We start from the raw sequence: 25,353 nt of genomic DNA on the forward strand, positions 1-25,353 counted from the left end.
CCGCAAATATCAGTCTTCTTGGTTTCTTTTATCGTTTATAAAATGTAACGCTAAAATATATCGCAAATCTCTCATGAGTGTCACGGTTAAATGTACAAATAAAATGGAAATGAAGCGATCGCTGTCAAAACAACAAAAGGAAGCAACACGGTCCAATGTAAAAGAATTACACCAGAGACTCCACCTATTGTGTAGAGGCCGTTGTACACGGTGAATGATCATGTGAATGATCATGCTGAATGATCACGTGATCATTCACAGGATCATGCGAGCAAAATAGAACATGTTCTAATTTTCACTGAAAGATCATGTGCATGAAGGTTCATTCGTGCATTGTTCCGTAATATACGGTGAATGATCATGCGCATGATCATGCTGAATCATTCGCCGCGTATGAGCGGCCTAAAGCAGTTTTATACGCCAGCATTCTACACTTCAGAGGCACCATTTTTTTTAAAACACCGGGCTTGCAGTCGTTTAGGGCACAGTATATTATTTTGGAACCATGGGTTCATCTATCCTTGAATGCGCAGGGAATTCACGGCTTTGCTCGATGTATTTCCAAATGGCCTCACATACATGTATCGGATTGTGCAATTACGTGCCCCATGTAGAACGGGCTTAACTCTATCGTCCGTGCCCAAAATCCCATTCCTCTTCTCGCTTTCATTTCCTCCCGCAAGGTGTCCTCTCGGTTCTCATTTTTCATGTCGTTTGACTTGGTCCACGCATCAATCCGGCCCTTTTTTTCCAAGCGACATTTCTGCTGATTTTCCTTCTCCTTCTTCTTCTTTTCGTTTTTGGTCGCAGCAGACCCTCTTCTTTTCCCGTTCGTCTCCAACCTGCCAAAAGGAGAGCAGTCACCCTACCTACTACTGCGAATCCACAAGCTCGCTCTCCCACCTCTACCGGAACCTTCTTCCCCTCCCCCCCCTACACAACGCCTACCCACGCACTGTGACGACTCTCATCTTTCCGTGCCGAGCCTTTTCTCTTATCTCTCCCAAGGATTTCTTCTCCCGAGCGTCCGTTTTTCAAATCCCTGCTTTGCTTTTCCGAAATCCTTCGGGAGATAAAATGCAAAAGTGAGGGTGTTTGCCGCGGGAAAGAAGAAGAAGATTTCGGGAGAAGGTAGTCTGCTTCGTCCCTTTTTTTGTCGCCTTCCTTACGCGTATAAGTTAGCAGCAACTTGCGTAAGCTTAACATAGCGTAGCTCAAGAGTTGAGAAATAGATGAGAGGTTGTTATTCAAACAGCTAACGTGGAAGTTGACGTCTATTTTTAGCCATTTTAGGAAAACTGCTAGATTTTTTTCCTGAATATAGCCAGTATTAAGGAATATTGCGAGCCTAAATATTGCAGAAATATCCCTTCAATTGTTCTCACGGATCTATGTGGCCTTGGCTGCACCATTTAAAGAGTATGTTATGTTAATATAGCCTTTTTTCTATTTTGTACGACCTCCATCGAGTTTATAATGCAAAATTAAGAAACAGAAAGTGAAAATTTCATGCCTTTTATATTTAAGGCATCACAGTTTATAACGGTTTTAGCCGACCGTTGCAATATTTTCAAGTATCCTACAAGATTTGACCTCAAGTACAGAATGCATTTGCTAACAACTCAAGAAGTACCAGACAGGGAACATAAGTTTTTCTGTTCATCACAATTATCGCATTAGTTATCACCCTTCCATGCCTATTCAAGTGTCGCCGTAAGAGCCGACATTAAAACTTAAATTACTAAGTACTCTTTTCAGAAAATTAAGAAATTTAAGCCAGCATGTTTTGGTAATCATTCGATGAAACAGGATTAGGAGTGTTCATGAAAATGACACATGCCTCTTTTTTCATCGCAAACTTCTTCAGCTAAGTTACGCCAATTTAAGCTATTTTGCAATTGAGTTGGCGTTCCTTGTTTCCTCCGCTCGCCTTAGCTCGGCTGTACCCAGTACGAATGAATCCCCGCCTCCCTCCCACCTACCTCCCCACCCAGACCAACCCCCACCTCCTTCCCAATTCTTCCCTGCCTTCCGGAGATGGGGATGTTTTTAAGCATTATTATTCTCTCCCTCCCTCTGACTCACTCCTCGGTGTGAGGGCAGAATTGAATTTTTCGAAGGAAGCGCACGTCAAGGGGAAGGAGTGAATGATGAAAAAAAAGCAGTCGTTTCAATTAAGAAAAATCTTTAATTCATCCCGCGATGAATTTATTTCTCTCTCTCTCTCTCTTTTCCATCAGAGGAATGTTTTTTCTCGGTGATACTCTTTTGGGACCTATTGCTTCGTAAGCTTTTTGGCATTCTTTCGCTAAGTTTTCTTTTCTTTTGGATCAAGCGGAGATTAATAGTTAAGTCCTAATGGGATGGTTCATTTTTTTTTTGATTAAGGATATGGTGAAACAACAAGCTTGAAAAAGGATGGAATTACTATTATACGATGCCATTAATTTCATTCGAATATCGTCGGTCTTTTCTTCACCCTATTAGGTAGATATTCATTTTAGTGCTTTACGACCGTATCCATTGTTAGGCACTGTGCTTGGGTCCCAAGTAAATAATTCAAAAAAATTATAAGCTGAATCTAACGGTCAAAGTTGATGCTTCAGACTTCTTAATGATTGTGAAAAAATTGCGCTTTCTCTAAGAGCTAATGTAAGGTTATTGAACTTGAAGAGAAAAGATTTGTAATTTGCTCCTGCTAAATATCTAGATTTTCAATCATTACTTTGTAGTGCAATGTTTTGCTCATAAAAACATTTTTTTGCTGAATATTAATAGACTTTGTATGGTTTTGTTCGTCTCCCGGTGATGTTAATTGCAGATGAAATCTAATAGCCTAATATTTGTAGCATTATATATTAATGAAAAATAGTGGTAAGTAATACATATTTTCATAAAACTGTAAGCTAAGGTTCAAAATATATAGTTCTGTTGTGATATTTAAAGGGTGAACTTATGAAAAATATTTAATTGGTGGCAATGAGTGCAGCATAGATACTGTAGCAAATAATCCATTTTACTTATAAGATTTGTTTCGACCTTGGTTATAAATTATGTTACACTTTAAAATGATATAGCTTTCCGTAGGTTAATCGCATTAATAATAATAGCGTTGTGGTATTCCACATTTTAAAACTTTAATATTAGTTAAATATTTTAGGAATATGACATAGTTTCCGTTTTGAACACTCAAAAGTATCCTTGGAAAGAACATTGAGAGGCAAGTTTTCAGTAGCAGCGGAGGGAATTTTCGAGGCCAAGGTGTCAAAGTCATACGGGAGCTTGCTTGGAGGAAGGAGAGTTCTTATTTTACCTGTGCTAATTTCTCTTTATCATGGTTAGCTAAAGCGAAATTTTGCCTTGCTACCGCGGAATGTTACAAGTAACGCTTGTTTTTTTTAGCGAGTGCTGTATTCACTGAAAAGAGCAGCTGAGTCAGCAAGCTACAGAAGAAAAATGTACCACGCTCCATAGCAAAATTATAAAGTCAGAAAGAAGAAGTGGCCTTATTAAAAAGAAATTCAACTTTTTAACGAAACGAATTCACATGCTATCCTTACCATAACAAAGCTCAAAATATCATGAGTTACATTTTGTGTTTATTCACGACTCATTTTAAACAGGTACTCCAGCCTCTTGGAAGATGGACAGTTGTTTTATAACGTTTCCCCAGGTTTTCTGATTTTAATAGCCAGACTAATGAAAACTAGGTAAATTATCTCAATTGTAGCTTCAGATACCACATTTTATTTAGGTTAATTGGATCCTAAAATAGCTAAAATTCAGTTAGCGCATACTTTCTCGTTTGTTACAAATTCTATTTTAATCCTTGTGCCCTAGATAAGTAAGTTCGTTGACAGATAAATAAATGTAAATGAGAATACTTCAATTCACATTTACCGCGTAACTTGATATTTTAGCAGCATCATTACTTCTTTGGGCTCAGCGCGTGATTGAATGACGAGGATTGAGGAGATTATACTATTACTGAAATAGATAAGATAGGTAACAATGCAAGGATATATTTTTAATGGGGCAGATTATATTTGTTACATTTTAAATGTTAATGTTATTAAAGGGTTAAAATTTATTCGCTCTAGTTTTTTCACTTTTTTTGAAGGAAAATGTTCATACTTGGTGACATGAAGAGATCCTGAGAATAAAATAAGTTGCACCACGTATACCATAACCAAGATAAGTAGCACGTAAGGTAAAGATAAGAAGAGAGATAACACGCAAGTCATAGATCAAGAAAACTATACCAGTCACTAAAGCTAATATGAAGGATTGAAGAAGGTGACGAGATACTTAATTTACTTTTTCCATTAGATAAAATTTTCAGCTCTAAATCATGTTAAGCTTCCAACAAAAGTTTCTGATTTGGCGGGGCCAATTCTAAAGGAATGTCGACTTTCGCATTTCTTCTCCCTTTCCCATCTCCTCCCAAGTCTTTCTCGTTTCATGTGTCTCAATTTCTCGCCTCGTTCCCCAGCGTGCCCCGCCCACCTCCCAACTGTTACTGCCGTCGTCGTGCGACCGGACAATGACAAGTCTACTAGAAGGCGATCGAACTCTCTCCTCTTTCTTAAGACACTTCCCTTCCGCCACGGCACATACAGCTGCCACCCATCCAAAGACAAGCAGTCTCACTCGTGTCCTACGGCTCATTGCCCTTAACCCTCCCCGCCTCTTTCCCCATTCGTTTCACTCCTTTATCCGGACTCTTTCCCAATGCTCATAACGCCATACGAACGTCATTCGTTTAATCCTCGGGGGTAAACGCCGTCTAGAGACTCCCACCCACCCGGTGCGTACTGAGAACCGTCAAGGGGTGCTCTTTCATATATACTAAGTACGTAAACATAAGCTCCCCTTTCAACTATACGTCATCCTCGAGTGTCCCGATAGCAATTCAGATCACTGACCTCGCCCTATAAATACTTACAACACACTAGCCATTTATGTAATTGCTTCCGTCACGCCGTTGAATAAATACTTCATGTTTCAAGGGGGAGACTATTTTTAAACGCATTTTTTCAAGTTTTCTTTTGCTGTAACTTTTATGTTTTAGCAATAATTTCCCTTGTCACATTCATTTAAAATCCTTAGGAAAAACCTCCTTTTGTTCACTGGAGAGGACCATAACAGGCGTAAACTTGCGGCATTAGTGGTCCATGGTAAAATCGCAAATTCCTGATGGTCCTTGCTCAGGGCTTTGATATTAGAACTTATGCATTGCGGTGAAACTCATCTATTTATGAAACATAATGTTTTTTTAGTAAGCCTACTTATCATAAAAAATGGAGAGATCTTAAGAAGTTTCATCTTCGCGTTTCATGTTCACGGGTCCTATCACACGGTGCGCATAAACTTTACTCCACTGTTTACGTAGTGGTGTGATCGTACGATAGCTAGCCGTTCCGTAGTTCTTTAGGTTGATGCAAAGGTATCAATCCATAATGGAGTCAGGGGTTCATTTTATGTTTGTGTTGCAAGCTGCACCCATAGTGTTTATGCGTAAGAAGAGGGAGATATTAGCGTTCTTTACTCTTTACAGGTCTTATTGATTCGCAACCATTATCCATTCCTTGCGTCGAGATGATTGCGCTGGATTAATGAGAAAGCGTTTTCGGGCTCCTTTCCGTGTAATTAAAGTTTAACCAAAATGCTAAAGAGGGTGAAAATGAATGGTAGACAAATCCTTTTACCCCCACCCAACACAAGTCCCCTTGCCTTACGGCAGTTTGAAGAGGCAGCACACCCATTTCTCTGCCTCTTCGCCAGTCTTTTTGCTGCCTTTTGGGCTTGTCTCTTTGATCTTTCCTCCGCATTCAACGGCCCCGAAGCATATAGGTGTACACCAACCGTTCCACCCCTTCCACGAGATTCGTTCACCATTCTCATCCCTACTACCTTTTATCGCAGAAATTTTTACCTGGAATGTTCACGGCTTCGGCACCCATATCGTTTCATGGCTACCCGAAATGCCTTTAAAAATAAAAACAAACTGGAGGAGTTACGGAAGTTTCGAAGGAATGTGTTAGGTACATACAAGAGAGGGCATGAAGACGACGATTAGAAGGGAGGGAAATGTTGTAGTAGGTTCAGTGTGCGAAAGAGTTGAGTTAACTCCAGTAAGATAAATTCTCTTAATAATTCAGGGGCATAAGTTTGTCGAGAGCTCGATATTGCGCCTTAATTTCCTCTGGAGCACCTGCTACCACGGTTATGCCAGGCCGCGCGGGCTGTTTCCCCTCTCCTTATTTCCCCAACAGCCTCCTGAATATCCAGCCCCTCACAACTCCTTATTGGGGAAGTAAGTTGCCCCATCTCTTTGCGTAGCTGGAGTGAAACCGCCCCTTAGCATTCAGCAGTCACTAGGCTTACACCGAGGAAGAGATATAGAGTTGAGGTTTACCGCATGGAGGGAAAGTCAACCAGGCTAGCTATGTGTATTTTGTGAAGCGGAGATTTTTAATGCCGATGTATTAACATTTTCCTAGCCAAATTTTTTTCAAAAATTCATCTTGCAGTTACACGAAACGTTTATTCTCGCTCTCCTTTTCCCTTCGAAACGAATTCTTTTATGGACCCAAATTAATAAAATTCAGGTTGGTCGAAGACGCATTCACGAGAATTCGAAGAATATAGAAACTTCAACCATAAGGAACCAACCAGCCTCCACGTGGAACAATAATCGTCTCATTTCCTCCAGCAAAGCACTCACTCCAAGCCTGTAAAGAAAATCTTGCCTTAAGTTAAATTTTACCAGGATGTATGACATAGCTGCAATAGATGTATTCACCTGGCATCGTTTCTTTATTCCGTAGCGTTGAATTTAACTTGTGCTCCATGTGGAGTCATTATTATATGCAGATAACTCAAAATTGTTCGTCGCCTGTTCCTTTAAATGGCAATTAGAATACGCAGATACTATTCCCGTAATAAAGCTAGAATATGAAAACTTACGTTCATTCTGACACATTTCTTTCACTCGAATATTTTTTTACTGGTAACGAACATCGTATCTATTGGGAAAGTCTTGCTGTGGGAAAATTTAATGAGAGAAAGAAACCTGTCGCAGTTTCAAATATATTTTGTTACACTGACTTCAAACACATTTTTTAAATTACGCTCTCTTTTCTAGCATATTCTTGAGCACTCATACAAAGATGATTCAGCTGGTGGGCAATTATATCTTATGGTACGTCTGAACGGCTACTCGAATATATAGGCTCGATCACCGGTTATCTTTTTTCGTCATACTTAGTTTACCTGTCCGAATTAGTAAGCACAAGTAAATGTCACGGGAAAAAGGCTGGCATATTGCTTTTGCTGTTCCACCGAATAAATCCTCAGTGAATTCCTTTAATAAGGTTGACAAAGAATCCGGTCCTGACCCAGATTACAATAATTCCGAACCTTCACTTGCTCTTTCTTCTTCCTATTGCTAGGGGGCCACTCACTCCAAAGGCATGCGTGGGATAATTATCGTCCATTTACCTCCCTCGAAACATGCGCCCGATGCCGGAATTAATTTGCATGATTTAATTCAAGCTAAACTTTACTAATGATTTTGGCTCACAGAGCAACATTTCGTTTTTCTACGGCAAACCGTAAGGTGGGATTTAACTTTCACTCATTTTGGCACATTTATTTGCTTTAAATAACAATTGAGTTTTTAAATTTTTGGATAGCTTTATAATGAGGACATGAAGACATAAAGGGATAAATGATTGATTGATAAATGAATATATTGAAGACATGAAGGGATAAATGAGAAATTTCTTTGCCAACTTTTTTGTAGATTTCTTATTACTGCTAATCCGATTTCTTCTACTGTGCAATTCCTGTGTGAGGTTACCGGAGAAACCTGTCCTCCCCTGGTTCTATATAATCCTGTGTCTTCGTTTGCTCTCATTGCTTCCTCATGCTTTTCGACCACCCATTCACTCCAAAGGTGTCACTTCCACGTGGAGTCGTTATCATCCCTTTACCTTCAGCGAAATGCACACCTCCTGCCATTCTCCACCCATTTATTTTCCCTGTTCTCTCTCTTCCAGAGGCAGGCGGCCTTTCCCCATCCCCCACTCCGCCTGCTTCTCTCATCCGAAACCAAAAACGTAAGGACGAAATGCGAAACAATCTTTTTTCCCTCGTCGCTTCCATCCACAACCCCCTCTCTTTGGAGTTTCTCACCCACTGCCACTCACCTCCCAGGGCCCCCATTTCGAGGAAATCTTTTCCCGCAGCGTTCTTTCTCACTTTCCCGCTCCTTTTGTGACGAGTTCCATCTCGAGGGCCATTATTCCTGGGGTCTATTTTTTTCCTGCTCGTCGCAACAGCCCACACTGATACCAATTAAGCAGAATATCTCTTCCCGAGTTATAATGGAAAAGATTCCAAACGCTCCTTCGACGCGGTAAGTACTGATAGCAGACTACCGCTCCAGGTGCAGTGGGAATTTATCTAATCTAGACACAGTATTAATATGATTTCAAAGAATCTTATGCACTCCCGAGAAGTTACAGCATGAAAATGAAAAAGCAGGGGCAATTTCCACAATTTTACATTTATTAATACTACCGGTTTCGCTTTTCAGCATCATCAGGTACAAAAATATCAAGTGCGCTACGCTTAAATAGGGAAGGTAGGAGGGGGTGGTGGGCGGGAAGGCGGGGGAAGAGGAAGGAGGGAGGGTGTACAGTACGGAGCTTGGGAAAACTGAGGATGGAGTTAGAGAGGAGTATGACAAATACACTAATTGTCCTTAATGTCTTCCTCCAAGGGGATGGTAGGAAGGCCCCTGGTACCCTCTCCGCTGGGCTCCAACGCTCCCGTCGCTCGGTCCGGTCACCTTCCACTGGACAGTTACAGGACAGTTACAGCACTTACTAATTCCAAATAAATTAAATGTCGTTTATAAAGTTAAGGGAAGCTTTTCATAAATACCTCGTGGAAACGTAACGTGGATATATATAATCGTATCCTTTCGGACATCATCGCGTTTTCATTCAACGAAAAGTAGTCCTGGATTATTGTATAACTATGGCTATTAGTAATTACTTGATTGTGCGGTAGAGTAAGAAACTTTAAAATTTTAAAGATGATGCAGTAATATTATGTTACTTACTGATAAATTATACTAATGAGTGAAACATTTTATGTAAACACAGCTTATGAAATTATGAACGTGGTTAAGTCAAGCCTAAATACTGATTTTTTTTGATAAAATCAAGATTTTTTGACTTGCAATTCAATATTGGACTGCGGACTTTTTCAATCAATTCTCTACTAAAAAAGTAAACATTCCCAAATTACGAAAAGGCTAAAGGGGTATGGCTAAAACCTTGAAAAGCTTGATCATCTTCACATGAGTCAATATTTTTAATTAATCATGTTGAATATTTGATATTATCATTTATTTCACTGTATGAAATGTTCAGGGTAAATAACTTAGCATGAAATTAATGCAATAAAAGACTGTATTATCCCATTTATGCAAGGAATGTGTACTCAAATTATTTTCCTGCATCTTGCATGAATTAATTTTGTTTATTAGAATTAAATGATAAGCAATTTAAACGTAATTAATTAATTTGCATGCTAAAACCACGCTAATAAGTTGAATTACCCATGCCACAATGGCATTTAAGGGCGTCACGATTCACGTTTAACCTACTCATTTGCTCAAGCTGGAACTGCGGGACTGATCGCAAACTCACATCAGCGTATAAACACCGCGAACCCGTGCATCACATGCCTACAGCCCATGTCCACGGGGAAAACCGCCTCGCAATGGCAACCTAGGATTAAATTTTGATGCGTGCGTTTGTTGCCTCACCAGATCCATTGAGTTTGCACTTGAAAGGAAATGTAGCATAATGAAAGCTGTAGATCCTGCATAATCGTGGCATTTATAAGGTCTAACCCATGATAATGTGGAAATCAGTGGCGGATACAGATGGAGGGGTCGCGGGGGGCGTCCCCCCCCTTACGGGTACACCCGTATTGCCGAGCATTGCAAAACAACAATTGTAAGTTTTTTATATCATAAAATGGCATTGTATTTAACATGTGTATAATCACTTTAAATAAAATCTTCTTACACTCTGCCTGTGACTTGACCATTTTTTATTACGATAAAAGTAAAGACAACTGAAGATATATTTTATGCCCCCCCCCCCCCCGAGTTTTTTCTGTATCCGCAATTGGTGGAAATAGTCATTCCATGAGAACATGCACGGGGAGAAAGAATGGCAGACGGCACTGACCATTTCTTACTCTCCTAATCATAGTTAAATGCTTCATATGGTAGAAATACTACCTGATATTTGTAGCTTGACAGTGATTTTTCCTCACATTTAGAAATGCAAATGATAGAATTACTATTATTATGCAAGACGATCTGATATTTTATTTATCCGGCATGTATCCCCCAATTGACACTTCCATTATGGGTACGAGAAGAATTTGCTATAGTTCATGGGTGATATTTATTTTGAGAAAATAGTTATTTAATTATAAGATGATTAATGTATTTCACATTTCCACCGTTAATTACTAATAAATTGTATTCAAAATTATTATAACTTCTTTGCACAAGGTAGTGCGATGGATTCTTTTTTTACTTAATAATGAAAAAACAACTATCACCATATCATGTGTCCTTTTAGTGTAGAATAGTAAAGGTTCTGCTCCAAAAATAGCTTATCAGCTTATGTTGGTTAAAATTTGTTGAGAGTAGCATATTATCTTCAAAACAGTGGGCTTAATATTATTGGTACTAAAAAAATACATGACTGTATCTGAGATGTATTAATTTTCATAATTCGTGGGTAATTGTTAGTTTTCTTGTGATGTTCACATCTTCTTTTGGTACACCGCTTTTTGAGATCGGCGTATGCAAGTAAAATATGCCTGCATTTCTGAATATCATAGGTAAAAAGTACAATGGGCCACGATAGTGCCTTATTGTCCACAGGATCCTTCATTTCCTCCTCATTTCCGTACATTTTGGAGAACCATGCACATTCACAAGGGAGATATGTAGATAACTCGCTATCGTGGCATGTATGATTAATATCACACACTATTTTAGGTTAATTTCACTATTAGAGGGTTTACGAACTTTTTTTGGAATGACATTGTTCATGATAAATCTTGCGATCGTATCAGGTGAATTATATCCCGTGGTACTGAAATCTAAATTAAACCTACATCGATAACACCGCGAAAGGCATTTCGCTTCCATTAGATTTCGCAAATCTTCCACCGCGAGTTGCGGCCTTTTCAGGTGCATACTAGATAAACGCTTGTATGGTTTATGATCTCCGCAGTAAATTTAAAATTCCTCAATTTGATGCATATTGGTTATTAGCTCCGCGAGCACCGGGCAATTTGTTCCCGCTCTTACGGAAGTGGGGCGGCAGTTATCCTACCTACCGATAAATTATGGAAACTTTTTGCGAGACCAGGTGCCGGGATATGACCAGGCAGCTTCTCGGGCGTACGTATTGCATCCACGCCTGACCTCCACGGTGATGTTCCCCACTCAACCCCGCTGGCCTCTCCTCTTACTTTATATATATCTCCAAAGTCCTCCTTCCCGTACCTTTCGCTGTTCCATCCTCTTTAAAACTCCTCGGTCCCGGCCCTATACCTCCCCCTGCCTCTCTGTCTCCTATATACCAATCCACCCCGCTCCCCCACATCTTTGCGTAAGAATCGCCTGAAAAGGGAACCCGACCAAATCCATTCCTTTTCAGAAGCGATATTCTCTTTCTGGCCACGCAGGAGTGGTATGAGGTTTTGGACGTTGGACGTTACCTCCACCCCTCCCTTTCCCGCTCATGTCTCCTCCATCCCCTCACAGGATGGCCAACCGTTCGGGACCTTCACTCACTCAGAAATGCAACCCAAAGTTTGATTCAGAGAGGTGAGGGTAAAGTTCGCCGCGGGCTAAGGCATTGGTGTGTGACTTCCGCATAATCAAGGTAATGGGGACGTTTCATTTCATAGGTCATCCCGTACTTCTTGCATTTTTGTGTTGGGGTATCCGAATACTTTATGAATGTAGAAGTCTTCGATCAGTAGCCAAGCTCTCGATGCACTGGGCCAAAGTGTTCTTTTAGGACATTGGTATCAGGAAAATAGGATAAAAATATTATATAAGCGGAAAGTAATGATAAGTATATTTTTTTCGGGAAAAATCCATAAAACATGCTTGAGTTATCCCACAAGGGTTAGTTTATTATGCAGAAAAAGATATTGCGATATATAGACATGATTAAACGTGGCATTTTTTTGTAATTATCTTCTTTTCTTCAGTGATTTTCTTTAGGTATAATGTGGAGAAAGTTTTTGAATATAAGTCAATTATATAGCTCTCTAAAGTACACTGTGGTTTTTACAGGCTAGTAAACACCTATAGGTAATACAATCTGCTTTAAACAGTGCTGCCTTTCTTGAAAATATGGTGCGCTATGCACGGAATGAAGCACAAACAAACTAATTACTCTGCTTGCAAAGCTTGCTGCTCTACGCCCTAACATTAAAACTCGTAATTACATATTTAGCTGTTGATGCTTAGTTTTATTAATATTTATTTATTTATATGAATTTATGAACGCGTTATGCGTCAAAATTCGTTGTAAATATCAATTATTTATCATTAAGTAGAGTGGACCATGTGATAAGTTGTATTTACCTCAATGCATCATCTTACTCTGTCATGATATATCGCCAAATATTCATAATATTATCCGGGAAAGAGGTGCGAGACATCAAACCAAGCTGGTTGGAAAGGTAATTCAATGGCGGAACCAGGATAGGGACAAATTAAAGAGAAAAGAGACATCGCTATGGAAAGGCTAGCGGATAGGAGATTGGAATGGAGAGCTGCATCAAACCAATCTAAGGATTTTTGACTAATGATGTAAATGATTGCCAAATAATCGAGAAAAAAAATGCGATAGGGAATAAAACATGAGAAGAAAATAAACTTTTATTTTTTTTCTACCGAATGGCCACCCTGCAACCGTTCTTTCTTCCGCTCCCCTCAAACTGTTCCCCGCCGCTTCGGACCAGTGGTCATCGGGGGGATGGGATAACTTGGGCGGGATGGCGGAAAGAAACGTGTGGACGCTCTTTTATACGAGTGGCGGAGAAAAATATAAGTCCCCATACCCTCGGCATCCTTTCACCCTCGCTCGTCCCGCTTGGGTTCAAGCTCAGCTTGGTTCCTTCCGTACCCTTTCCCAAAATCCTTTCTCCTCTGCAGAGCCGTCGGCGGCAGTCAAGCTGGCCCTTGATATATCAAGGCTTTCGGAAGACGTCACTCCACTCACGAGTGCAGAGAAGGACCTCTGGTGCTCTCAGCCTGTATTGCTTCTAGATTCATTAGTTGGACCCAGAAAAATTCGGATTTTCAGCCTAAGGTAATCAATTACACCGTTGGCGTTGCGAAATAAAAGTTTTCATTTCCGTTCCGTTACAATTACTTAAATGGATGTTTTCATGGTTCGATTTCGGCTCATTATAAATGCCCCTATATTCTTCACCTGCGTCAAGACTTCCATGATTGAGTAATTGTAACATTTTCATCAGTTCTAGAACCTTTATGGTGTAATTTGTGCAATTTTATATGTATTAATGGGAAATGGTTTTCCTTTAAGTATCGGTGGCTCCCGCCACATTTATTCAAACGTCTAAGTAAAAGACTGTTTACATGTTTGCCAAGACATATTTGTCAAGTTGTGCTGTGAAATTTCTCAGTTGTAATAAAAAAACTTTTTTGTGTTAATGATCTTTGGTCAAAATTGGACAAACTATAACCAAACATTTTAGGCATGTTATCATCATTTGAATGCCATAGCTCTTTATTCATTTAAATGTCATAGGAACAATGTCAAATTGGGATAATTAAGATAGAGCAAGAGAGTGAACGAGACAGAGGGGGCCAGGTTGATGGAACAACTGGTTTGGTAGGTTAATTGAGGCTAGGATTAAATTTAATCACCCGTTTCTTGAATAAAAAATTGATATATGCAAAGAGTTAATTACTTTATACATTTACACATAACTCTTTTCTAATGCAGGTGCATAAAAATCTGTATGGCTCTTTCATGTTTGAATATTCTATAAGAATTTATCTCGCAATCGTCCACACAGATAAAAAAGTGGTAAGAAAATTCGCCGATAATGCCCTGTGTTTTACTTAACCCGTTAAAAATGGTTCGCTCCATTTTTATCTAACCTTAAGATTGACAAACCGGATATCGGGTCTTGCGGTGTGAAAACGATGAGGATACTTGATAATAGTTGGAAGATTACAAGGGTAGAACGTTTACTTTTTGTCCCTATTATTTTGCTGTCATAATCGAGATTAGCAAGTGCTTTACGTAATGATAATGTGTTCATCCGTATTTTTGTGATGGTCATCTCCAGTGTAGTTTCCATGTTTTAATATTCCAAATTTATTTATGAATGTCTTAGAAGTTTAAATTGGAACTCTTTAGATTACTATTGAATTGTTAATAGCGATATATCTTCGATCTTAAAATGAAAATAGTAAAAATTTCAAGTGCAAAACTGCCCATTTAAGAAACTTAATACGCTTATTTAAAGAAATCAAAATTCTAATAAATATATTATTGAAATGCTGTAAACGTATCACAATTTATTATTCCCTCCACTAGTTGTTGTATGGAGCCTTTTTCATCTTGCATCCTAAGTCAGTGACGTTAGATGCTTATTTACATCTCCATCTATCTATTTTGAGAGCAAATTATCCCTGTATCATCACTATGGCCCTTGAACTTTCCAGGCTAATATAACGGTTTACCCATAGGTGTGGACTGAAGGGGTAGGAACTCCGGCTCACCTCACGTCAGTCCGGAGATGAACTTTCCGTTTGGGGGCGAGAGAGGGAGGAGGGTTAGTTGGAGTTTGTTGGGGTTTGGAGTCAAAATGGGACGGTATGAAACCAATGCGTTTGAAGAAGTTGTGTGTGTCCCTTTTCAGAGTGGGCGCCAGGGAATTAGGGGGCGCGGAGATGGGCGGGAAGGGGGGAATCCATAGACCCTCCGCTTTCCTGCGAAGCCCTTTTCGATCCCACCAGAGGCTATCCTCCCCCCCCTAGCCAAACGCCTGCTTTCCCGGGGTCCTCCTCACCTCAGTCTTTCCCTCCGAGGCTAGCAATCCCTTCGCCGCTAAAGGCATCCCTCGCCTATCTGTCTCTCTCTTGGCCATTGTTTCAGTAGAGTTTCTCATGCTGTCCGGTCATAGGAGGCAAATTAGAAGCTCTTTTATCACATCTGTCATATTTCATTCACGTAGCCTTTTCAGTGATAGTGTTCATTGAAATTTATTTGATTATTAGGGGATTATAACCATATCGGGCATACTTGTACATAATAATGGGCGTAGGCTATAAAATTTACTTCGCAAAAAATCAGAAACCTTTTTGGCAAAGTGCTCTAGACACCATGCTTAACTATAAATAGTAAAAAGAATAAATTTTATCAACGTAGAAAAAAATCTGACTAATAAGTTTCAGCAGGACTTGCGTGAACTGTAGTCCTGACATTATCAACGGGACATTCGTTCATTATGTGCCTCGATGAATGGGAGAAGGATTTGATGATTTATCTTTAAATTGCTGCGATAAAATTTGCTCCAGCTTTCGTTTAGTTTTAACTTTCTCAACTTTGGTTAAATGATGGCAGAAATTGAGAGCTCAAACCGTTTTGGAAGCCTGAGAAGAATTACGGCTGATTTACTTCAATACGCGATGGCTCTAAATTGAAATGTTAGCTAGACGTAAGTTTGGTTAGTAAATGAAACGTTGCCTGGCAAAGGTTTTTGAAAAAGATGCGATATTAAACATAAAACTATATGTGTATTTTTAAGAATATAAATCATATCACGGAGTTAGTGAATCTTCTGTTGCGCAGGCCAACCTTTAGTTCTCTCGTTCCTTTTGGGGATAAGATATACCTAGCAGTCGCACGGAGGCACGAAATTCTGGACTCCATCTACCACCCGACTTAAACGCCGGAAACAATCACTCGCCTCTCTCAATCTTTCCCTCATGGGGCTGCATGGACATGAAATTCCATTATTTATCATGTTCATATATTGTGTTCAGTCAAGAAATGTTCTGGTAAACAGTTTTTTCTTTAAATGACCTTCTACTGGCCTTCCAGATATTTTATAAAATATGCCTAGTTTTTCAATTTATAAAAATTGATCATCCAGTGATTTGATGAAACACCCAGCTTCATACCCGAATGACATTCTCAAAATTACTAATCCTATTAAGCATTGAGTCTGAAATAGGCGATCAGCTGTTATGGCATAGAATGTGAATAAAAGTTTATTCTCTTTCTGCTCAGCATCAAGCGATACACTATTTATAATTTCCTTTATATATTGGCACCATGTTAGACAAAAAGACATTAATGCTACATTTTCAGGAAAATAAAGCTATGGTAATATTTCTTTTTCTTTCGTAACTTTGCATATCATATATTTTGATCGTAATGGTAAAATGTTTTTAGTTGCTAGAGGCTTCAAAACTTAAAAACTATAAACTTATTAATTAAAATACTAATTTAAATAACTTAAAACATCATTACGTCACATTATATTTAAAAGATAAATTAACCATAAATAATTATTTATTATACATCCACAAATGTAAATGTTAATGCTGTTAGCCCTAATCCCCACTTCCTTCCTTTCTATTTCAACTTAGCAGAGCTTTAGGAGAAATATAAAAAACACGGTTTTGAATATAAATAGATCTTCTTAGCAGTTAACCGCACCTTTTGTGACAGCGATTAATGGCGAGCCACGGTGAAAATAGCCTTGACGCTGTACAGCAATAATATCGTAAAGATTATGAAAATGTGTCCTCTCTCAAGAAATGTGCTACCATTCACAAAGGGGACTTAATTCCCCTTTGAAAACTCCCCGAGCTCAACCAACTCGCTAATACAGATTCCATCGGCGGTGCCCACTTCCCAACGTCTCCTTTAACGCGGCCATTTTTGCTCTCGCCTTACATTCAGTTTCTTTGTCTTTCTTCCCTTTACAGCACTCTGCCGAGAAATGGAGTGCCTTTTGAAAAACGTGTCTTGGAATAATTAAACGCAATTATTTTTCAAAATGTGGAGACATCTATGAGCCCGTTATGTGGAAAGAGATTTTCTTCGCCAACCTCTTTTAGAGATCATTTTTTTCATGAGCTTAGCTCCCTCTGGAGCCCTCATTAGCAAAACTCGGGCGAACTAAATCAGCTTCCTAGCTCTAATTTAGAAATTTTCCTCGTCCTTGACATTTTTTCTTCCCTCGAAAAAAATTAAAAAAGAACTTTATTTTGAAATGATTATTCAAAAAAATCTGCAAAATTATGCCCAACGGGAATGGTGATCCTCAAAAGGATTGGTGTTGTTTCTTCTCCTTAGCTGGAAACTTGACGTAAATCTTTTTTTTCCTCAAAGCGACGTTTGATGAGATTTTGCATGTTAGTGTAAAATGTTTACAGCTCTCTCCAGTGCCGAATAGAATACTTGAGACTGTGTGTAATACATCACAGTGCTAGTAGTCGTTGACGAAATGACGGAGTAATTAATTTCTATTTCTTAACTTTAATTAACTTTAAGACGATTACATTTAATTTATAATGTTTTCCGATCCTCAGTCCAGCCGATTGTTTTACTTCAACACTTTATCACTAATTTTTCTTCGAAATCTTTATTCTGATTTCTTTTTTTTTCTCTTTTACAGATGCATCTGGAAAATAAATGTGCAAGTTTGCTCCCAAGAATTAGGATCCTCAAAACTAATGTAAGATATATCATACATTTATATTTAAGTTTTAAATTAAATCATAGCTTAATTTATAAGTAATTGGATTTCAATCACAAGATGAAATTGTAAGTAATATTTGATTACATTAAGTATTATTTTCCAGAGTTATTTATACAGTTACTTTAGGGATTTGACTGAAGTATACAGTATTTTATAAACTCGTGGTTACATACATGTTTCTATTTCTTACTATACGAGATGTTACGGTCTGTGGATATATATATTAGAGAAAATAATGATTGCTACTCGAGGCCAATAATGGAGGTAGAGGATGCATGCGAAGCTGTCGCTATTCGTTTTTTAGTTGTATCAAGGAAAGGTGTACCAGGAATGCAATATTATAGCCTTATTTTCTTAATTCTAGGCCATACAGCTCCCAAATATTTAAATAAATTGATAGTTACCATGAGAGTTGCGCCTTATATTAAGAAACTAGCTGACCCGACAGACTTCGTCCTGTCAAAAAAATTTGTAATGTGGCAGTGTTTTGTTCCTACCTTTTTTATATTCTTTGCAAAAAATTATCCTGAACAGAACCGTCACCCTGGTAATAATTCGGTGTGAATTAAAAATAATTAAATAAAACACTATAAGCATTTAAAAGTAAGTAATTTTAATCATGTAAATCATAATTATTAACAAAAAAAATCAGTTCTATTTTCATTGTAGTGCTTTGTGATAAAAGATGTTTTTTGTTTGATTACCTGGCGCATAGACAAACAAATCTGATGGTTTTCCAATACGGGAACAGGCAACATACAATTGACCATGTGAGAAACATGGGTTTTCCAAATTAATACCACAAACACTTAATGATTGCCCCTGGGACTTGTTTATGGTCATAGCAAAAGCAAGCCGCACTTGAAACTGTAGTCGTTTAAACTCAAATGGCACATCAGTCGGAATCATTGGGATGCGCGGTATGAGAACATCTTCTCCTTTATACTTTCCTTTCAATATAGTTGCTTCTATCACGTTGTTTAGTAGTTTTTTTTTATCGCTAACCGTGTGCCGTTGCAAAGGCGCGGTTGGTTGATATTTCGCAGCATTATAATTACCGATCCAACCTTTAATTGAAGATTGTGAGGTGGCAATCCTGGCAAATCCAGCGAGTTTAAAAATTCCGGTGGATAGTTAACTACATCGTCTTGGTTAGTTGCCGAATCAACTGATTTATATATCCTCGATTCGCCTGTAATTTGTTCTTGAATTTTGAAATTTAATTCATTTACATCAATGTTTTTGGCTGCCAATATAGCTCGTTCGCTTAACCAATCATGGTTTCTGTAATTTTGAGCAACATCTGGAAATACCTTCTGAATGAGTTCTTCTTTTGATTGAGTTAAATGACAAAAACTTTGAGGAAAGTTAATGCATCCAGTCAACATGTCAATAGGAAAATTGCCATTACCAATGTCAATGAGTTGTTTAGAGAATATGTTTCCAGATTGGTCATTTTGCAACTCAACACGCATATTCTTGCTTAAATGAAGTACTTTGACATATTTCCACAAATTGGATGACTTTAGACATGCGTTGAGTTCATCAGCTGGCGTTGATCGTTGAATCACTGGCAATGTTTGACGAAAATCTCCTGCTAATAAAATCATTGCACCACCAAATCGGTTCTGATTGCTCCGTAGGTCTTTTAAGGTTCTGTCTAAAGCCTCCAAAAAATTTATAGCGGTAAGAAAGTGCAAATTTACTTTTTGACGTTAGGAACACACCTACATTTCTTAGATAACAGTGAGTGCTTGTAATTTAATATGAACTTTATATATATAATAGCAATAAAGCTCAAATTGATTCTACGTTTTAGTTAGAAAACGTTTGTATGTGAAAAAGAAAAGGGCTGTTTTTAGGGTTTTCCCGGCAATTATTCGATTTTTTCTCGCCGTAAGAACCATCCTTGGACTTCAACGAACATTTTAAAAAAAGAATTGGCCAAATTGGTCCAGGCGTTGTTGAATTATGCGCTTACCAACACATTTTGCGATTCATTTTTATATATAAGATATAGCCGTATACACCCGTGTAGCCGAATTTATTCGCGAATTACCTAGAGCTCTAATTATAGTCAAGTGTTCCGCAAATAAAATGCATTTACAGGAGTATATTTTTTTTATTTTGAGAAATTATAACAGAATGGCGCCCATTTATATTTTTTAAGTATCAACGTAGTAAATACATTTGTAAACCAGTTCTCAACCAATATAGAAGCCTTACAACTGCCAATATTAAATGGAAACTTTTGAAAGGGTATATACAATTATGAATAAAATCAGTCTATCAATTGTCTTGTGGTCGGTTGGGAATTAATATCTTATAGGTGCACCCTTTAAGGAATATCGACCAAACCTCGATGAGTTCAAGGTCAATAACTGAAAGTGAACTTCATCATTAATGCCTTTTCTGTTCCGTTTTAATTATTTTGATAGAAGTAACGAGCGATTTGGAATCTGTACCTGTTTTTGCCAAACTCCAGCACGTTCTCTTCATTATTGTTTTCTTTCTGCTTACTCATACATTTTTTTATATGCATTGGAAGGGATTTTAATGACGCGTCGTGAGAGCCACTAATGATATAATCCTCAACGTGTCTCATTGAACGGATCGAATCCAATCGAATGGCTGGATTGATCCCATCCCATTCATGTTTCCCACCCAACCCAATCCCACCCCCTCAGTCGGCTTCACCCCGATCCGTTTTGCCTCTCACCCCATTATCGCCCACTTTATCCCCCACCGGCATCTAACTCCAACCCCCCACCACGACTATGCATACCCTTCCCATTCTCACCCCCTTACCGTCTGCTCACATCAGTGCCTCTAGCTATACCAACCCTCATCCGATCCCCTTCCACTGCCAAGCGAGCCAAACCTCCGAAGCCAAAGCCTCCCGATCATTCCCAACCGTCGCATCCAGAAGCGGTACCCGCCCATGGGCTAATCCAACTCCGGCACCCATCCCTCCCTTTTATCTTCTTTCCTTAGGAATGTCTCCCAGTGCCGTAATATACCGTGTCCTGTAGACTTCTTGTACAAGGAAGGCCAATCAAACCCTGATCCATTGAGAGATCCATTAATTCTGTTCGACCGCTCATGTTTCGTCTCAATTTCCTGAAATGTTCCTTTCTCAAAACTTATATTTCTCCATTTAATGAGTAGAGCATTTGTGTCAATTATACCAGTACCTCGATGTTGAAAGTTTTAACCTACAAAAATAAATTTTTCATATTTTTGAGGCATAGATTGGTATTTACAAGGATAATGGATAATTCTCCTCGAAAATTAAGATATTAGCTTTATTTATGAATAGCTATGGGTCTGGAAATCACTTTGATCGAGTAACAATTTAATCCCTTCAATTAATTCACCATGATATTCTAACTGTACCCATCTGCAGAATGTATATAATTGGGTTCTCCACGATTTATTCTTTGAAAATTGCATCAGAAAATCATTCAGTTGAAAATACTGGCATTTATATTGAAAGTGTGTATAGATTGATGTAGTCTCATACTCCCATCTACTGACCAAGACATTAAATTCATCATTTATTGTTCACCCTAACCGTATGTGAAGCATCGTAAAATCTTTTCTGCATAAAATAGTAAATTTAGTATAAGTAAATAGTAAAAACTAGAAATTTAAAGTTAACAAAAAAATACTCACCAGCTTGCAATATAATACTTTCTTTTTCTCACTATCTAGTCGCATAACTTAATTGTTCAATTCCATAGTTTATTTACAGCAAAGACAAGGGTCTAAAAATTATAATAAATCGTTAAAATCTGAGTCGTGGTTTCCATGTCTCAATTTTACTGTGATACGTGAAAGACAATTTTTGCTATTTAGAATTGTGTAATTTTCGCCATTTTTTTTCAAGATTGCGTGGTAAATTTTCTTAACTTGGATTTCTAGTGAGCCATTTATAATCTCTTAACCACTCCATAGATTTTACAGTGGAAATAAAGGATATCTCTCCACATGCTCCAAAAAATAATCAGCCCAACGCAACCCCTTCACAATGGAATTGGGTTTTTCCTGCAACCCTTCCCTCCTATCCCGCGGCCCTGTCTATTCTTGGGACTCTCTCTGTCTCCTGGGCGGGGAATTAGGGTTGTGTAAGGATAAGGAACCGCGGCGGGACTGTTTGAAAAGGTTGAGAGTGTGGTGGGATGCAGAGAAATTTCCTTTTCCTGCCATCGACGCACATACATCTCCCGAACCCTTCCGATTTCCCCACCATCCACGAGTTGGGACAGTAATGGATCGAGTTAAACCAGGTTGTAGGCCAATGGCTTTAAGGGGATTTGTAATGGGTGTTTGTTCGGGAGCTAGGATTGAAAGGGTTGTTTGGTGTGGTTGGGGAGGGATATGGAACGGTTGCAGGCAGGGTATGGGAGTGTGGGGGCGTATTTTGCCACTGCTGTGGGACACGGAAAAGCTCCCGCCGAGTGCTTCGCCGTGTTGAAGGATTGGGAAACGAGCGGGTTTAGCATGGAGATTCGTCGAGGGCTTTTGGGGAAGTTTTTGAAGTTTCTGGAGGACAATGATGCGTTTTTTTCACCCTGCCGTAGTAATGCAAGCACATTTTTTTTAACCTTTAAAGCCACTTGTGTCAACAATTGTTATGAAACATGCTTGCCCTGTATTTAGATTTCGTAGATTATTTCGTCCGTACGACATGTTTCGAACCATAGAGTACTTGATAATGACCTCTATGGTTCGAAACATGTCGTACGGACGAAATAAATCAGTGGAAATCAACGAAGTCTCCTTTTCATTTTCAAGTGGTATTATAGTAGTGGAAAAAGAAAGTACTGAAAAGTAAGAGAGATGTTAAGTTATTTATGGAATGGTTAAGTTATTTATTCATAATCCTTCATTTAGTTTTCTTCAGTGATATGAAAGAATTTCTAACTTCTTTCGCGGGTGTTTTTGTGATGCAGACAAATGGGAGTAGGTAAGTAATGTGATAAAAAAGGCATTGCCGAATTTCTTCACAAGCCTTGTTTTCATATAGTTAAAATAAAAAAGCATTCTGAATCAGGTTACCCATGTTATTCATTTTTAAAGAAACTACCGTTTACTCTCCACACGGCAATGTGATATTTTCAAGGGTGGAAAGCCAACAGCCAAGAAGCCAAGTTAGCTTTCCCGCCTTGAAAATGACACACAATTACTGAAGTCAATCGGGATAGTTAAAAAGTGGGAGCAAAGTACAAAGTTGATTCTTTTTACAATTTTTACGAAACAAAATTCTACGAAGTATCGCCTTCATCCATTATTATAATATATTACCCATGCAACATTAACCTTTGTTTTGGTCTCATTTATGATCAATATGCGACTATGGGTCTGAATGATAAGGAGCTATAAAATATTCCCATATATAGTTGTTATTTCTGAAAATTATACGATTGCCAACAGATGCTATGGAATTATGGCGATTTAACGAAAATCTTTGAGTAATTTTTTAGATGCAATTTACTTTGGAGGGAATATGGTAAATAAATTTCAATGCTCATGCATGCAAGTGTGTTTAGGATCATACCAGAAAAAATAATCATAACTGAAGGAAAATGATGGACTTGAGTCGGATTTAGGGGAAGCTCGTGTGGGCCCGAGCCCACCTTCCCAGTGAGGGCAGCATGGTACCCTCAGGAAAGAGTCGAGAAGGGCTTGGACGGACGCGTGAAGGCAATGTGCGTCTCAGAAGGCAGACGAGAGGAAAAAGTCAGAAAGTGTGACGATGGGTAATTGGGGCCGTGAAACAAAAAAGAATCTCGGAGCGTGGAAACGGGAGAGATCTAGAAAGAGAGAGGGAGATAAATGGTTAATTGGCGTAGATGATGGGGAAGTAGCTTTAAAGAAGCTGGGTGAGTATGCTGGAAAGGAGAAATTGCCGAAAGAGAAAGAGCTGAAGAAAAAGTTGGACGTTATGAAGGAGTAGAACATGTTGGGGTTAAAATTGGCTTCGCCTAGGAAATCGATAACTATAGGTTTTAAAACTGTTATAAAAGGAGCCAACAAAGAGCCTCGCTAGAGTTTTACCCGTGACTCGAATGAATTTAGAGGTGGATACTTTTTCCATTTCGCTCCACGGCTCGCAATAGCCGTACTTTTCTTTTGAAGTTGGATCCCTAGACTCTTGCTTCATAACTTCTGCGTTACTTTCATGGGAGGAAATTGGCGGAAATAAATTGCTGACCTTGGAAAAACCGATGAAATTGGAGGTTGATTAGGTCTGGCTAGAAATTTCTAATCACGAAGACTTCCGGTCCCACGCTTTCCTGGAGAAAATAAACAGGAGAACTCTAGACTCAGCATTACACAAGAGCAATTCGGTATTTTCTGTCCTATGAGGAAAACTGTAGAAATGCCTTTGGTGCAGTCCTTTCAAGAGATAAAACAAAAAATCAATCCCTCTTATTTTCCTAACGTAAAAAATGGTTTTCATGAATATCATATCAAGTCGTCACGACGCGTCATGATTTTATTATACACTTTTAATCGCAAAGATGGGAATGCCTTGCTTTTTTACCCTTACGGAAATATTTTCAGATTAAATTGAAGTGACCTTAATTTGAGGTAACCATTGATTTTATGTTTACACAGTTTCAAAATCATTAATTTTGAATTCGTATATTTTATCAGTCGATTCATATTTCTTAGAGGGTTAGCATAAAATCATGAAGATAAAGTATCCATCTCGATGCAAATTACAGTTTGTAGTGATATATGAGGTTAAAGCCGTTCATGGTTGCGACTGCTCATCCAAGTAAGGTGTTGGTAATTCAAATAGATAGGTATATTTTTTTTAAGTATTAAGCTTGTTTTAAAAAAATCTACATTTGCCACAAAACTATTATAAATTAGCATGATTATCCCCCCAAAATGTCTTTTGTCTCTCCTCTTAGAGCTTTACTTTATTCTTGCATTGTGTTTCAGCATACACCACCATGGTCAGTGATGGCCTGCATACACTACCTTGATTACTACTTTTTATGGTTTACACTCCTCTTCAACCTTATTGCGAGGATGTATTTGCCTATTATTGGCTTCCACTGGACATCATTCCTCTCTTCTTGTAAACATGTACGCCATTTCCTGTATCTGGCTCTTCACGGTCTACTTTCTCAACCTTCCTTCTCCCTTCTCCGGATTCTTATCTTGCATTGCCTTGTTGCCTTTTATCGCGCCCTCGTTCTGCCCCGTTCCACTTCCACTCTCAGGTTACCGTCAATTACCCTCTATGCGTAGTTCACAATAACTTAATTAATTCTCGAGCGGGCGCGCGTGAAATATTTTACTCAACCGGGCGCGTGGCGAACTTTATCCACGATACAAGCATTTTTATGATAAAACTCGATTTTTGTACACATTTATCTTTATTTTTATAAATTATTTCAAGCTTGTACGTTTAAAGGTGACACAGATATATAGGTACACAGGTGGTACCCGGCCGGT

The 25,353-nt window shown here is 38.6% G+C and overlaps 1 protein-coding gene across 2 annotated transcripts in view; it reads left to right on the forward strand.

Moving 5' to 3' along the window:
* Positions 1–25,353, forward strand: part of LOC124153661 — a 779,682-nt gene that overhangs the window by 214,005 nt on the left and 540,324 nt on the right. For both annotated transcript variants that reach the window (XM_046526960.1, XM_046526961.1), the window contains exon 2: positions 17,794–17,853. The gene's annotated coding sequence lies outside the window, so the exon portion shown is untranslated. The remainder of the gene's footprint in view (positions 1–17,793; positions 17,854–25,353) is intronic.

The sequence above is a fragment of the Ischnura elegans genome, chromosome 2 (genome assembly GCF_921293095.1).
Source record: "Ischnura elegans chromosome 2, ioIscEleg1.1, whole genome shotgun sequence".
NCBI lineage: Eukaryota > Metazoa > Arthropoda > Insecta > Odonata > Coenagrionidae > Ischnura > Ischnura elegans.